The sequence below is a fragment of the Adiantum capillus-veneris genome, chromosome 8, assembly GCF_014529385.1.
Source record: "Adiantum capillus-veneris isolate H3 chromosome 8, ASM1452938v2, whole genome shotgun sequence".
Taxonomy (NCBI): domain Eukaryota; kingdom Viridiplantae; phylum Streptophyta; class Polypodiopsida; order Polypodiales; family Pteridaceae; genus Adiantum; species Adiantum capillus-veneris.
The window spans coordinates 55,345,004-55,354,405 of NC_140938.1; positions in this window are offsets into that span (position 1 = coordinate 55,345,004).

Sequence of the window (9,402 nt, forward strand, 5' to 3'; positions counted from 1 at the left end):
AATAGGGATTTTTCAGCCTTGTAGTGTGCCTGCCTTGGTATATTCATGTACCATCATAGAGCATTTTTTCCAAAGAGAGTGCTTCAAAGTCCTTGACGAGATCTTTATTGTTTGGCCCCTCAGAATTTTTGCTAGAGTTACACTCATGCTTTATGTAACAATACTTACATGAGACAGCGGCCTTTGGATAGATCTTTGGTAGATCCTTTGCTAGAAGGCGACTCAAATAGGGCTTCAAGCGATACCCGTTTACCTTCCTGGAGTGCTCTTTACCATTCAAGTCCATAAGCTGATAGTAACTAGAATTGAAAGCCTTCTTGACTATGTATGGCCCTTGCCATCTAGTTTCAAACTTGGCATCAAAACGATTGTCAAGTCGATTGTCATACCTTAGCACGAGCTCTCCTTCATTGATGCCTTTGTCCTTCAGTTTCTTGTCAAGCTTCTCCTTTGTCTGTGTGGCTTTCCTCTTATAGCAATCGTATGCTGCTTCTCTTTTCCACTCAAGCTCAGCTAAGGTAAGAAGTCGATCCATCCATGCTTCTTGATCATCTTGTGCTGATTTGCCATGAAGTCGCATTGTTGGAATGTTTAGCTCAATTGACTGTAAAGCCTCTTGACCATAGACCAAGTGAAATGGTGTGAACTATGTGGCTTCCCTATATGTGGTTCGATACGCCCACAAGGCACCATCCAAGAAGTCGTCCCACAACTTTGTCTTGTTTTTCACCATCTTTCTAATGATGCCTGCAATGACACCATTAGCTTTTTCTACCAAACCATTTGATTGGGGATAGTAGGGTGTACTGTGACGATGTAGAATGTGAAGTTCTTCACAGACTTCTGTGAGCAATCCCTTTCTAAACCCTGGACCATTATCAAAAACAATCTCCAAAGGTGTGCCAAATCTACAACAAATGTGAGTGTAGACGAATTTGCTCACTGTCTTCTCATTTACCTTTGCCACACTCTGTGCTTCCACCCACCTAGTCATATAGTCTACAGCCACTAGAATGTATAGTTTACCATTTTTTGTCTTAGGCAGAGGACCCATAGCATCAATGCCCCACTTTTCAAAGGGTCCATTTGCAAGCACTATTTGCCTCGGGCCATGCACCAACCTTCTATTTCCATTTAACTGACAATTGTGACAGCTTTTACACCAATGTTGGACATCCACATGCAGACTTGGCCAAACATACCCCGCAAGCAAAATCTTCTTCACAGTTAATTCTTGGGCAAAATGACCACCACATGCTTCTTCGTGCAAACCTTTTAGAATGGCTGGAATTTCCTCAATAGTTGGTACTCTTCTGCACACTTGATCCCTCCCTCTTTGATAGAGGGAGCCTTCTAGGAAGAGATATGCGCTTGCCTTCTTCATGAGTCTCCTCTTCTGAGCCTTCGTGAAGTCTTGTGGAAACTCGCCCTCCAAAATGTAGCTAATAATGGGAGTCAATGACTCCAATCCCTGGTATCTCGGTTGCTTGACAGTTGCTGCCACCATGATGACCATGACGAGAGAACACCTAGGAAGCCTCCTTGTGAGACTTCCAAAAGAGGTCACTCTCTGATTCGGAAAGAAGAAGAGAATCCATACGAAGGGCTCAAGAATTTACTTCTTAATGATGCATCTCCTTCCCAAAGGAGAATTCAAGAGCATCCACTGAAGGAACGAGAAAGAAGTGAGTCTCCCGCCACCTCGGCGGAGATGGCTCCACGAAGACGGCGGGCTAAACGCTCTCCATCACCACCAAAGCGGAGAAGACCACCACAATCTTCTCCACATCATAATTCAAAGAGGGATGATAAAAAGCAAGAGAAGAAAAAGGCGAGAAAGAGGACACCCTTTTCTCCATCTTCCTTATCCTCTTCCTCTTATGAAAGTGATGGTGAAGACGACGAAGATCAAGACAAGAAAAAAGCAAGAAAGAGGTCACCCTCTTCTCCACCTTCTTCAAAATCTTCACCTTCTGAAGAAAGTGATGGTGCAACCTTTGAACCATCAAAAAGGTGAGGCCATAGGAAATCCTATGCCGCATGGAAGAGGTCATCCAAGCTGAAGAAGTTCAAAGAGGGAGGGAAGAGCATCTCTTTCCTTACCTATGATTGCACCTTTGGTGCTACGGACAAAGTCTTGGCCTTTATCCAACAGTTTGATGCGGCGTTTGGAGATAAGGGCTTCACGGAGTCCTCTAAGCTACGCCGTGTAGCTATGCACTTTCAAAAGTCCGCCAGGCAATGGTGGTCTAGCCTACGAGCCAACAGTGAACCTCCAGGAACATGGAAAGCTTTAAGAGCTTCCATTATGAAGCAGTTTTTGACCACCGATGCCAAAGACAAAGTACTCACCGAATGGCGAATCTTAAAGCTCTCTCCCTTTGAATCCATCCACAAATATGTAGACAAGTTTTGGGACTTACAACTCAAAGCCACTGTCTTCAAAACGTTGGATTTTGCAGAGCAAAAGCAACAATTTTGTGCGGGCTTAACCAAAGAAATGGCTGAGTATGTTAACTCCCAACGGCCACGTACCATATCGGCGGTAATAAACCATACTATGGTGGCCTCTCGAATCAATTTCCAAACAGGGGCTAAAATAAATAATAAGCCCACGGAAAACAAGGGTTCCAATGAGCCTAAGGGGAAGGACAATGTCCAAAAGTCTCCTAAGGGCAACTCCAACAAAGCTAAAGAGAAGGGAGTTTACAAAGGTAAAAACAAACTCTCCTGAAGAGTTTGAGCGTTATCGCAAGGATAACCGGTGTTTCAAGTGCGGCGAACAAGGGCATGCGTACCGCACTTGTCCCCAAAAGAACAACCGCCAAGATCCCCCTAGAGCTTCCTTGGTTGAAATCCAAGAGGAGGAGACTCACCAAACTCATCACAAAGGATCTCCTCTATGCCATGCTTGGGGAAAGGTAAGAGAACATGATGCTTTTATTCTCTTTGACCCTGGTTCTACTCACAATTTTATATCTATAGAGTTGGCCACCAAGATAGGCATACAAGCCTACGAGATGGGAGATGTCCTACCCCCCGCAGACAGTGCTTTCAAGGGGCAAGAATCTTCAGTCACTCCCTTAATCGGGAAATTGAGGCTTCATGTTCAAAGCTATGTGGACAAAGAGGACTTCTTTATCTCTCCTCTCAAGCATGAGGATGTAATCCTAGGGGCACCATGGTTTGACCGCCTGGCTGCCAATGTTAAATTTCCTGAAAGGAGAATCTCCTTTAAGTTCAGGGAAAAAGACATGTATATAGATGCTAAGGAAATGGGTAACACTATCCCCATTGTACATACACTAGCTTTCAACAAGTCAATAAAGAGCTCTATTTCCGTGTACATGATTTTTGTTAAAGATTCTCAAAATGAACCTAATGCTTTAGCAAAAGAAAATAAAAGCAACCAAAAGGAATTAGAGTTATCCAATTTTCTCAAGGGGTTTCAAGATGTTTTTATTGACGACATCCCTTGTGAGCTACCTCCAAAACGAGGTAATGATGACCATGCAATTGAACTTCTTCCAAGAAGTTCACCGCCTAACAAACCTCCTTATAGAGTTTCTCAAGCTCAACAAGAGGAGATTATACGGCAAGTGTATGAGCTAGTTGAGAAGGGCATGGTTAGTCCTAGCTCATCTCCATTTTGCTCACCTGTGCTATTAGTGCAAAAGAAAGACGGCACATATCGTATGTGTGTCGACTATAGAGCACTAAATAGGATCACTATCAAGAATAGGTTTCCCGTTCCACGGCTAGAAGACCTATTTGATAAGCTACAAGGATCAACCTACTTCAGTAGGATTGACCTAAAAAGTGGCTATCATCAAATAAGGATAGTTGATCAAGACATTGTAAAGACCGCATTTTGCACCACATTTGTTCTTTACGAATACATTGTCATGCCTTTTGGCTTGACCAATGCACCAGCCACATTCAACCGCTTGATGGAGAAGTTGTTCAGGCCTCATCGAACCTTCACTGGAGTGTTCTTTGATGATATTATCATCTAATCTAATTCATTAGATGAACACAAGCAACACCTCCAAGTAATATTTCAAGTTTTAAGAGAGAATAAACTTTATGTTAATCGAAAGAAAAGTGAATTTTTCTTACAAGCGATTCAGTATTTAGGTCACATTATCTCTCAAGATGGCATCCAAATGGATCCATCAAAGTTAGAGGTAATAAAAGGATGGCCTAAACCAAAGAATCTTCATGAACTAAGAAGCTTTATAGGTATGTGTGCATACTATAGACACTTCATAGAAAAGTTCTCACAAATTGTGGGACCATTACATGACCCAACAAAGAAAAGTGTTAGGTACACATGGTCTGCTAAGGAGGACAATGCTTTTGAAAAGCTTAAAGAAAAGCTTATCTCTCAACCTGTGCTTACATTACCGGATCTCTCAAAACCATTTGAGGTCCAATGTGATGCTTGTGGTGATTGCCTTGGAGCTGTTTTTCTCCAAGAAGGGCACGCTATAGGCTATGAGAGTCGAAGGCTCGAACCTGTTGAGCAAGCTCTACGCATATATGAAAAGGAACTCCTTGCAGTTCTACATGCCTTAGACTCAGGGAAGCACTATTTATTGGGGACTCCTTTCATTCTGCGAACGGATCATCAATGTCTTAAGTACTTCATGACGTAGACCAGTCTCTCCGACAAACAAATGAGGTGGGAAAATTTCCTTTAGCAATTTCATTTTCATATTGCTCACATTGCTGGCAAGCATAATCAAGTAGCAAATGCAGTTTCAAGACGGCCGAGAGTTAATGCGGTTTCCATAGCAACTCACAATGATTTATCTTCAATGACAGATGAGTATGCTATTGATCCCGATTTTAGAGATGTGATTTCAGCCCTTGCATTAGGGAAGAAAGAAGAACCATTTACTTTACAAGATGGTTATCTTTTCTACGGCAATAGACTATGTGTTACTAACTCACTACGTGAGAAAGTAATGTATGAATCACATGCTCCACCTTATGCGGGGCATAGAGGGATTCAGTCTACCTTAAAGGGAATTGAAACATATTTCTATTGGCCTACCATGAAAGTGAACATACAAGAGTATGTTTCTAAATGTGTGGTATGCCAAAAGACAAAATTTGATAGAGGGAAGCAACTTGGATTGCTTCAACCTTTGCCAATCCCTAATTCACCATGGGAGAGCATATCCATGTATTTTATCTTTCGATTGCCTAAGTCTATCCATGGGAATTACAGGAATATGGACGATAGTAGACAGGTTCAGTAAACAAGCTCATTTTATACCTCTCAAAAAAACTATCAAAGCCGATCAAATCGCAACCCTCTTCATTTCACAAATTTTCAAGTACCATGGCTTGCCAATGTTCATAGTGTCAGATAGAGATCCTAGAATGACCAGTAATTTCTAGAAGGGTCACTTTGAGAATTTAGGGACAAGGCTAAACTTCTCTTCGGCCTATCATCCACAAACGGATGGCCAAAGTGAAATAGCTAACCTAACAATTCTCGATCTACTAAAAGCCTATGTAACGGAAGTAGATCAAAGATCCCAATGGGAGAAGTACTTACCCTTAGTAGAGTATGCTTACAATAACACTGTAAATATTTCCACGGGAAAAGCACCTTTCGAGGTAATTGAGGGAAGATCAAAAAGTCCCTTGCTACTTAAGGTACATGGGAAGATCTTCACTGCAGATGAGTATAGCCGAGACCTACAATAATCTTTTCAAAAGATTAAGGATGCTATCTCTATCTCACAGCAAAGGCAAAAGGTTGTTTCCTACAAGCACAGAAGATCCCAAGCCTTTAAATAAAATTATTGGGTTTTATTAAAGTTTCCCAAGGCTTGATTAAGGCACACGACGGGCAAGAATCCTACGGGACACCAAAAGTACTATGCTAAACTAGCAAAAAGGTACTATGGTCCCTTCTAGATTCTTAGGCCAATCAATGAGATGGCCTATCAACTCAAGTTGCCCAATCATTGGCTCATACACAATGCTTTCCATGTGAGCCTATTAAAGCCTTACAAAGGAGAGCCACCTCAAGAACCAACTATTGAAGACCCACCGGAGATGGAGGACCAAGAGGAGGTGTTGCAGCCCGAGTCCATTCTCCGACATGAAGACAAGGTATTAAGAGGCGGTAAGAGTATCCGACGATATCTTATTAAGTTTAAGAATTATCCTTTGGAAGATGCTAGATGGATGCAAGGCATACAATTAAAGGATAACCTAAACCTTGTCAATGCTTACAATGCTTCCCAAGAGTAAGCAAATGTACAAATCCCGATTTTAGAGATGTGATTTCAGCCCTTGCATTAGGGAAGAAAGAAGAACCATTTACCTTACAAGATGGTTATCTTCTCTATGGAAATAGACTATGTGTTACTAACTCACTACGTGAAAAAGTAATGTATGAATCTCATGCTCCACCTTATGCGGGGCATAGAGGGATTAAGTCTACCTTAAAGGGAATTGAAACATATTTCTATTGGCCTACGATCTACTAAAAGCCTATGTAATGGAAGTAGATCAAAGATCCCAATGGGAGAAGTACTTACCCTTAGTGGAGTATGCTTCCAATAACACTGTACATACTTCCACGGGAAAAGTACCTTTCGAGGTAATAGAGGGAAGATCAAAAAGTCCCTTGCTACTTAAGGTACATGGGAAGATCTTCATTGCAGATGAGTATAGCCGAGACCTACAAGAATCTTTTCAAAAGATTAAGGATGCTATCTCTATCTCACAACAAAGGCAAAAGGCTGCTGCTGACAAGCACAGAAGAGCCCAAGCCTTTAAAGAAAATGATTGGGTCTTATTAAAGTTTCCCAAGGCTCGATTAAGGCACACGACGGGCAAGAATCCTACGGGACACCAAAAGTACTATGCTAAACTAGCAAAAAGGTACTATGGTCCCTTCCAGATTCTTAGGCCAATCAATGAGATGGCCTATCAACTCAAGTTGCCCAATCATTGGCTCATACACAATGCTTTACATGTGAGCCTATTAAATCTTACAAAGGAGAGCCACCTCAAGAACCAACTACTGAAGACCCATCGGAGATCGAGGACCAAGAGGCGGTGCTGCAGCCCGAGTCCATTCTCCGACATGAAGACAAGGTACTAAGAGGCGGTAAGACTATCCGACGACTATCTTATTAAGTTTAATAATTATCCTTCTGAAGATGCTAGATGGATGCAAGGCATACAATTAAAGGATAACATAAACCTTTTCAATGCTTACAATGCTCCGCAAGAGTAAGAAAATGTACAAAATGTTAAAAATGAACAAAGTTTTTGTCTTATAAGACTCTCTTTTCTTTATTGTGCACAAAAATGAAGTAGTATGCATGCTTAGATCAAGTTTGCAGAAACGACGTCTCCCAAACACCAAGTAGAGATTGTCACTCTACTATGAAAGACTGATAGGATTAATGTGTAGACATGCTTGCGGCAGCCTCAGGCTCTCAAGCGCCAAATGGACTAGTCATCCATTGTGGAATGATGTCGTAGGGTAACATAGGGATCCTCTACCCGCTAAGAAAAGGACTCATGAATATGCTTTATATTCTCTACACCATAGTCGAGGACGACTATGATTTCAAGACAGAGGTAATGTCATAATAATCAATATCTAATCCTCCTAAATGATTTTCTCATGTTCAACTGATCATTTTATATGGGGAAGTGCCAGAGGAGAAAAAGCTAGAATATTGGTTAAGCTAGCAAACCGGCCACAGTAGGGATCCAAAGGAGGGAAAATAGGGATCCAAAGGGGGGGCCATCTGCAAAAGAGCCATGTGCAACAATGGGCTAAAAAGACCCTAAGGTTCAACCCATTAAGACTTCCAAAATGCTAAGGTTCCAAAATTCAAAGGTTGTGTCCAAAAGTCAACCCTAGGGGAATTCGATACTTTGTGTGTGTACAAAAAACGTCTTTGCAATCCCTACTTAGGAGGGGGTGAGCCTTTCTTGTAGGGGATGAGAGAGAAAGCCACACACACACACACAAGCTCCCTTTACACAAAGCGAATGAGGGACACATGTCTGCTCCCTAGCCCAGATACACACAAGGTGTACCCAATTCCTATTGGATGGCCTTGGAGGTGGACCAATGAGAATTAGGCTAGAGTAAATCTATTTTAATTAATTTAAAAACACTTAATAAAAGAACCAATGAGAATTAAGTCCTCTAGAAGACTATTGGACAGTCTCCCAAGGGGTCCAATGAGCATTCAACAGCCCAATGGCTTGCCTGATTCCTATTGGCCAAGAGGCAAAGGGGTCCAATGAGATTTTAGTTGAATTATTGAATTACCTAAAGCTCTCACAAAAGGGGAAAGGGGGACACATGTCAGAAGGCTATCACTTATGCTGCTTAATAGTCATTGGCTAGCCCTAGGGAGGTCCAATGGGAGGATAGCAAGAGCAATTAGCAAGAGGGCTTGCCCAAGAGAGAGAGGGGGCTGATTTTTGCAAGGCATTATCACACACACACTCTCACACAGTCTATGTGAGAAGCAAGAAAAAGACTATCTCTTCCCAAGCTTTAATGGAGAGCTCATCACCTACTCCAAGCTTATGAGATAGAAGCCTACATCGACACACTCTTGGCATGTGGATGCAAATCCAACCAAGAGCCAAGCTTCAATGCATGCTCATCTCCTCTACCATGCTAATTACTAAGCTAATCTATGCTAATATGAGTGATTATGTGAGGAGATGTACATCTTTCTCATAAGAATACTCCTACTTCCTCTCAATCTACTCTCATACCCTGCTAGCTGTCACCATCTTCGAAGGTGTGTGAGGTCTTGGGTCTGAGACCGGGGATAATTGATGCTGTGTTTGCTACATGTTTTGCTTAGTGCATGAAGCTTTCATCTTCATTGCACTAGCTAGTCTTGAAGGAACACAAATAATTGTATTGCACAATGTCTCTCTTGATGGGAGAAACCATAATACAAAGCCTTTTGGAGGGGGGACCGGCTCCATGCAAATCCGGTCCTCAACTATTGTCAATAGCTTCATTTCTCTCTCTTTTAAAAGTATTGTTCATGCTATCTAACTAGGTGTTATGCTTTTTGTTGCTCTCTCCACCCAATCACTCTTGTAGTTCTCATTGGCAATCTATTTTAATGAAATGTCCACTATGTTCATGTTAATTTCCGCTACACACAAGTTTTTAGGCCACTAAATGTTACACATTGACATTATTAGTGCTTGATTTAAATGCAAAACCCCTACATAGCACTAAAATTGAGATCCTTTGAATGACCATGGGAGAGGAGTAAAATTTTGAGCTTGTGATTGCTTGTGAGATTTATGTGCATAAGTGAACCTCGTTGCATAAACTTTCTGGCTCATGCATTGGGTAAGTGTCACCTTGATTGAAAT